The following is an 8,059-nucleotide window of genomic DNA, read 5'->3' as shown; positions in this document are numbered from 1 at the left end:
TTTTTCTCAGGTTGAACAGACCCAGGCTACTCAGCCTTTCCTCATAAGAGAGCTGTTCCATGCCCTTTTTCATCTTTGTGGCTCTCCACTGGACTCCTTCTAGGATATCTGTCTTTTTTGAACTGGTGAGTCCATAACTGAGTACAGCAGTCCTCTGCCACACCAGGGCAGAGGAGAAGGGGAGGACGACCTCCCTCAACCTGCTGGCCACCCTCTTTTTAATGCACCCCAGGGTACCATTGTCCTTCTTGGCCACAAGGCACACTGCTGGCTCATAGCTAACATGCTTTCCACCAGAACCCCTAAGTCCTTCACTGCAGAGCTCCTCTCCTCTCCCCTAACCTGTACTGATGCATATGGTTATTGCTTCCCTCTACACTTGCTGTTAAAGCTCATCAGGTTCCTCCCTGCCCAACTCTCCAGTCTGTCCAGGTCTTGTTGAATGGTAGTACAGCCTTCCAGAGTGTCAGCCACTCCTCCCAGCATCAGCAAACTTGCTGAGGGTGTACTCAGTCTATGTTTCAAGTAGAGCTAGATCTCTGCAGGTTTTACTTTCTCTCTATCCATTCTTCGTAATCTTTGGAAAGCAACTCATCTTTCAGCTGCAGGACATGAATTTTTTTACACAAAAAATCATTTTTTTACACAAAAAGATGATTTTAACCTAGGACATATTTTATTTTCAATAACAGGGTTTGAATCTATCAATATAATAAAATGAGTCAAAAGTAGTGAGCTGTTAGAAGTAATAAGCTGAAATTTGAACAAATGCCATGTGCACTTACCAAAACTCTTGCTCGCTGACTGTGCTGAAAAATCAGTTTTCTGTAGAACTTAGGCTGTGAACATACAAATAAGCAATACAGTTTATGCAAGGACAGAAAAACATCCACACTTAGCACAGTTCTTGGCAGCTAATTATATAAACCAATATAAACCAATTAACACTGTCCCAAACAGTCCTGGAGATGATTTTGGAATGGCATACTCTAAAGATTGCTCCCAACAGGCAGTTTGGATGTCATTTACTGTGTTCCGAGAGTTGAGAGAGTTTAGATGCACAAATGTGAATTGCACTGCATCATTTGTTCCCAGAGACAGAAAATAGTCTCTGACCCTTTTTATACAGTATAGACATAGCTTTTAGAAAAACACCAAACTTGGTAATAAAATTTTTATTTGTATTGTGGTTCCAATTAATCTCTTTTTTTCTGCACTGTATTATTTTTAACTGCAAAGTCATTAAGTTGAACAGTACTTTAATAATGATTATCAAAACTAGGATCGCACAGGGAATAAAAAACAAAAAAAGAAAACAAACATTGACTTTCCTCATAAATTGCCTCCATGACATGCTTAAGGTAATAAAAGTCACTACTCCCAGGAGAAGGCTTGTATGGATTTTTTGTTAAATACCTTTTAAAGGAACGTTTAATTAAAATGTGCAATTAAAATAAAAGTCACATGGGTATAGTAAGTGCACAGTAATTAGGAAAAAAAAAAAAAAAACAACTTCCTAGTTTATACCTAAATACTTGGCTATCATATTTTCACATGGAACAGATGGGTTAATTGGGCAAAATCTATTCATATAAAGAAAAAGAAAAACAAAACCACACACACAAAAAACAACCAACCAAACAAAACCAAAACCACACATATAGCAGGAAGATGGATTGCTATAATGAGCTTCAGCATCTTGTGCTCTACATCAGGAGGAGACTGCGAGGAGAACTCCTACACCTCTACATCTCTTCTCTAGGTAGGATTAGTAGCCTCGGTGGTAAATTATTTCCCCTCCTGTTCATCCTAGCAGAAAATTACTGCTGCTGCTTCCACTATCATCTCTGTTGGATAGTGTAGGAGGGCGGGGTGTGTGGAAATACTGCACTTTACAGAAACTACATCTAAACTAACAGGTAGAGGAACAAGCCCTGAGGCAGAAGTGGCATGGGAAACAATGCTTTCTCCCACCCTCCAGAAAAGGGGGACCTTGTCCACATATTGCCTGTTGGGTGACACTAGTCTGACAGTGACCTAGGAAATACCAGCTGGCATAAGTCAAAAGCCTGATAGTGACCATACTGATAAACAAATGGTATATTGCAGGCATCAGTCAGATTCAAACCATGCTTTTCCTGACCCTATTAAGTTTGTTAATATGGATAAACCCAATGACTCCATAGCAAGATGAGGTTTGACCATAAATCTAAGAGCAGCTGTCTTTTCTGATGTCTTTTAGATGTGCACAGTCATACTTCGAATGCAGCTGCTGAACTTTGGGGCCTGATTATGATACATTCATTGCAGGGCAGTAACTTCATCTGTAGGCAAAGATATCACCTGCAAGGTAATTGCTTACACAGAACTCAGTACTGGTGAGACAGGATGCCAACCTTCTAAGTGAAATGATAAATTAAAAGAAATGCAAAGGAGGCAGTGAATTTTGGATATAAGAGCTGGAAAAGATCATAACACCATAAATTATGTCAGATAAAGATACTCCTTGTTAGTACAGTTTAGGATAATATACAAGGAAGTCTCTTCTAAATAAAAAGACTCCATTTAGTCCTAGCATGATTTATGTGGTTAATGTTGTCACTCTATCCTTTGAGCAATTTATATTAGGCTTCCAAAACTCTTTGGATTATCAGTTTTAAAACTTATTGTAAGTATTATGGAAAGGATTAGTTAGGAGAGATTTAAATGCATTTAAAATTTAGATTTGGAAAGGGCTTGAAGACATCTTCTGAATCACTATTAAGAAGATGAAAATCTCTACAAATTTTCTGGGTCTACATAGATATTTCTTTTTATTCCTTAACATTTATTTTTAATCCAGAATGACAAGATATTCGTGAAAAGATTTTTTTTTAATGTATTGATAAATGTTTCAACAAAACATTTCAAAAGTCAAAATAGCTCTTAATGAATAACCTTTTTTGAGATAGCAAAAGAAATGGTCTCTCTTTGGTCTTCAACTGTAATGTTTAAGAAAGAAACTGTATAACCAGATGTGAAATCAGTTTGGACAGTGACCAGATAGAAAAGTTATTACTCTAGTGTTGAGGGGAGAAAGAGCATTAAGAAAGCCACTCTTGATCTGTGGCCATAGACCAGAACATTTAGGCCATAGATTTCAGTTACCCATTTAGTCTCGTGGAGAGTGAGGAAGAACATGGCATCCCAACAGCAAGAGTGTTAATTTCTCCTTTCTTTTATATGAGAGGCTTTTGAACTGAGTGCACACCTCACTTCAACAGGAATAGGAGTCCCTGAGTCAAGGGAGGACCAACTTCCTGTGCAGAGCTAAATTGACATATTGTCCTGATGATCTGTCTGTGTTCTGAATTCCTGCTGTCAGAAGTAGGAAAGGAATTTGCTCCCCATGCAAAGCCAGGAGACATCCTGGACGTCCAAGGGCATCCACTCCTACTTCCAAGGGCAAGGACAACATTCACAAGATCAAGTTGTTCAAATTCCCATCCAATCTGACTTTGAACACTTCCAGAGACAGATCATTCACAACTTCTCTGGGCAACCTTTTCTAGTGCTTTATTACTCTCATTGTGAAAGATTTCTTCCTTATATGCACTTTAAATTGGCTCTTTCAGTTTTAAACCCTTAGTCTGACTCTACTAATTTCTCTTAGTGTTCCATGTATTCCATAAAGCTTCAAAGGGATGCAGAAATGACAATGTACACTTTGTGTAATCCTGTTTTCCTTACAGAGAGGTTTTCCACTGGGCACCTGAGTTTTTGAAGTCACATTGACAGGCTTTCTTTTTCCTTTCCTAACCCAGTTCAACCACTAGTAGCTGACAGCAGACACATGTTAACTGCCAACACAGTTTAATTGGCCCAAGAGAATCTAAGTATGAAAACCCCAGGGTTTTTCATTATCAAGCCCAAACAGATAACAGAGTTTATTTTAGCTGTTGTAACATTCACAGCCAGTTCTGTGTTTCATACTTTATTTCATTATAAGTAAACAGGCACAAGCCATTGTGAACCAACAACCATACACAGTAATCTACAAGAGATTAATTTGATGCATTACATGGGGAACTTTGTCAGAAAAAAATGGCAGCCTCATTTTTATAAAATCATTATGCATATGTCATTTTCATTAAAATATATGGTTTAACTTATTATGGACATAGATTTTCCTTTTCCCTGTAAAAAATCAGGAAAGGTATTAATCCGCTCACATTAGCCTTGCATCTGTACATTAACATTCAATTTGAACTTTTGAAGCGTAAATTATGAAGCATTGTTATAACTTCAGAGATATATGTGTATATATGTATGTACACAGATCAAAAGGAATCCATTTACATTAAAGACTTTTGTTTGCATACAAGCATAAAAAATCAGAAAATCAGTTAATTCAGAAAGCTCATTCAAATATTGCAGTTTTTCCCCCACACGGGGACATTACAATTCACTACCATAAACATTAAGTGATTATTTTTGGAAAACAGTTCAACATTATTATTCCTTGTTTGTCATAGGCACTGAAAACTAGGAATAATTACATTAAGTTTTGGACAGTTCAGAAAGGCCAATTTAAATGATGATGATTTTCATAATCAATATTTTACCGTTTTTTGTTTGTTTGTTTGTTTTGGTTTGTTTTTTTTAGAAGGGAAAGCTTTTAAAGGCAATATCTGTTATGAAACTTGGAGAGTGCAAGCAGGTTAGTCTGGCCAGAGAGGTCATTGCTGGCATCCCATGTTCTGTGGAATGAATCCAGACTGATTTACACTGCACTACATGGATTTGATGTCTAGATCAGTTCTACTGCTCTACATGATGTTCAGTAGCCTCTTAATCCACAGGCTGTTCATTTGTCTGCATTGTGAGTGCAGGGTAAGATATAACCCATTGTCAGTAGACATGTAGACATAAATACTTAACCCCTGGCAAAAATCTTCATTTGAAAAGTGCTACACACATCCCCAGCCACCCAAATCCACACAGTTATGCTGACTGGAAGGCAAATGGAAATGTAACCTTTTTTTTTTGCCTTTGGTCACACAGGATTCTGGAGTGCTCTCCAGGGACAGAGCACACGGAAAAGAGCACATCTTCTGTGTTCACTGTATAATTCATTTGCATTTTCGACTGGACTCACAAATTCTCAAAATGGATTCCTCTAACAAGCATGTGTATGGTCAACGTTAAATTTAGTCAGAGGTTTTGAGTGTACATTCTCCCAAGAGGTATCAGACATTGGTGACTGCATGGATTTATTGTCTCTATGACCTCTAAGACATAACTTCACAGAACTGTACTGTCTTGGGGGTCCACTGGCAAAAGGTCCAGCTTATCTGGTATCCTGCCTCAAAGTGAATAAATAGAAAAGAGTAAAATCAAAGCAATCATTTGTGCTAACTTACTGCCCCCTCAGTAATCTCCCAGTATCTGTTTTTGTCTTAGAATATTTTCAGTCCCATGCAAGCTCCTCATATCCACAAGGCACTTTGACAATGAGCCCCACAGACAGGCTATCTAAGCAGGAGGAACTACTTTCTGTTTGTCTCAAGGTTTTTTTCCCTTAGATCTGTATGATGGTCCACCATGTAACTTCATGTTAAAAAGACTGACACATCAATCACCACACACATTAGTGTTGAAGTTGCTTTCTAAATTTCAAAAGAAAATAGAATATAAACAATAATCTTGTTGCTTGGATATTTTCTATATATTGGATTAAAAGAACGGATAAAGATTTGTTTAAGGCAAAAAAAAAAAAAATTCTTGACCACTTCATGACCATCTGCAAGGTATGAAGCATACGATTCCCTCCCTTTGAGTAAAATCTGAAGCAACCTTGTGATCCCATGCTGGACCTGTCCCTCCATGGCATTCTCTTCTGTGCCTCTGCAGTGACATTTATATCCCCAAAGTAATATTCATATTTAAAGATGTCATCCCATCAACTCTCAAGTTGTAGCCTAGTGATTACTATAAGTGGTCTTGCCAACAAACAGGAATCGTTTGCAAATCTAAACTGCAGTTACTTTGCTGTCTAATAGTGAGAGTTGTGGTTGCCTTCTCTGAAAGACATTTTCATATTTTTCAGTTAAAATATACATTTTTCTATTGAAAATGCTACATTTTTCTATTGAAAAAGCTACATGGGTGGCTCAGTCCTTACTCTTGGATGTCCCATGCTCTCTTCAAATGGCAGAATGTGATGTTACACAGAGCCATGTTAGCTTTGAGCATATGAATGCTGACTTTGTTCTGAATAAGATCCCAGGAGCACACAGCATGTTATGATGTCACATGCTGTAGTGGCACTACACACAATCTCAACTATTTCCTTAACATGTCATGGAATAATACTGTGTTAGAGCCATAACTTAGACAGTAGCTGATCACAAAACTGAGGAGAATAGCATCCCCAATACAGTGTTCCTGAGACAACCACAAGTACAGAAAAAGTCCTTATCAGCAATACTTTTGCTGCTCTAGATAAAAGAAATTAACCAGTCTTAAAATAGATATGAGCAACATCAGAAGAAGAGATAGAATGTAATCAGAAATGCATGAATAATCACTGGAACTGATTAACGATGTTTTATTAAATAGTCAGCAGACAGAGGGCAACTTAAAATAATAAAACAATCTAATTTAAAGAGGATTACAAATGGCTTTAAAATTCAACAAAATGGAAGGAAAAGAAAACTACCAGTAATAAATATAAATGAGAAAACTGGATTTATAGGAAATAAGTAAAGATATCAAAATAACTTCTGGAAAAATCTACAGCCAACAGAGATAAGAACAAGATAATGAAGAGGGCTTTATAGAAACTAAAGAATCCCAATAGTTTGGTTCATTGTTAGTTCATTAGGGTCACTATTAGACCAGGCAGAATTCTCTTTAATAAGAGTAAGACTTAGGAAGAGGTAGAACTGATCAGTAAATGTGCCCTTGAGTAAACCTTGAAGATATTTGAATGGTGATTTTTGTTTCAGTCATCAGTAGGAAAAGGTGGAATAGTAGTTAAAAAAAAAAAAAAGCAACCTGTGTAGGATCAACTGGGTCTGAAAGCCTTATCTAAAATGACATTCTGAATGTCATAGAAACAAGCTACAGTTACTGTTCATCTCCCGTACTCCTAAGGACACCATGAAAGCTCCAAAAGTCCTGCAGAGTAAAAAATTGGCTACCATTTAAATAACATAACTGAAATAACTGTAGGGCTGTCAGACTGGTATAAGCAGAGAAAATAATATTCAACCTGATTTATAATCAAATTAAAGATAGAAGACAATTAGTGCCAATCAGTAAGGGTTTAAAAAAGCAACTCTTGTCAAACATGTTTTTTAATTTTTGTCTAAAAGCATTTAAGTTAAGTTAAGAAGCGTGCTTTTTCTGAGGTTTGTGCCTCAGGAATGGTAATAAAGGACATTCTGATTAAATGATGGAAATATAAAATAGACATGGCACATCAAAGAAAGGATTAAAAACAGGTTCTATTACATTTTGAGGCTTACCACTTAAATCCTACTAAGTAGTTAGTTATAAATTTATAGTTAAGAGATCCTATAAATGATCTGAACTAAAACACATAATTACTGTTGATAAAAGGTTACACATGGCATAAACACAAATAATGCAGAAGTCAAAATCGAGATTTTGTTTAAGAAGCAGTAAGCAGTTCAGGAAATACACTCAGATTCAAACAATGCAAGAGGAAACCTCAGGAAGAAATTATTTTGACTATACCTGAATCGTAAAGTCCAGGAGTGTTTCTGAATTCCCAGATGCAGATGTCACATCCTGGTTTCCCATTAGTGAGCTGTCTGGATATGTACCAGCAGTTTCCCACATTCCTGTCTCCATGTAGGTGAAATCTAATCACATGATCTTGTTATCCAAGGAACAGGACCCAGGGTGTCTCCTGGTGCTCTTTTGCAGGTAAGCTTAGATGCAGCCTTTGAAGGAATTGCTGATGGTAGAGGCAATTGCAATGGTAGGGTCAAAAAGGTGAACCCTGAGTGTATAATTACAGAAGGTGAAGCAGCAGCAGGGAGGTCAGATT

The 8,059-nt window shown here is 37.1% G+C and overlaps 1 long non-coding RNA gene across 1 annotated transcript; it reads right to left on the bottom strand.

Annotated features, from left to right (window-relative positions):
* Positions 1-781: 781 nt before the first annotated feature.
* On the bottom strand, positions 782-7,833 carry LOC149919195 (uncharacterized). The gene is made up of 2 exons (XR_016463770.1): positions 7,744-7,833; positions 782-839 (listed from the first exon to the last, which is right to left on the bottom strand). It is a non-coding gene; the product is annotated as an uncharacterized LOC149919195 (long non-coding RNA).
* Positions 7,834-8,059: the final 226 nt, after the last annotated feature.

The sequence above is a fragment of the Phasianus colchicus genome, chromosome 2 (genome assembly GCF_987193195.1).
Source record: "Phasianus colchicus chromosome 2, bPhaCol1.hap1.1, whole genome shotgun sequence".
NCBI lineage: Eukaryota > Metazoa > Chordata > Aves > Galliformes > Phasianidae > Phasianus > Phasianus colchicus.
This window is presented reverse-complemented; position numbering and strand designations above follow the sequence as displayed.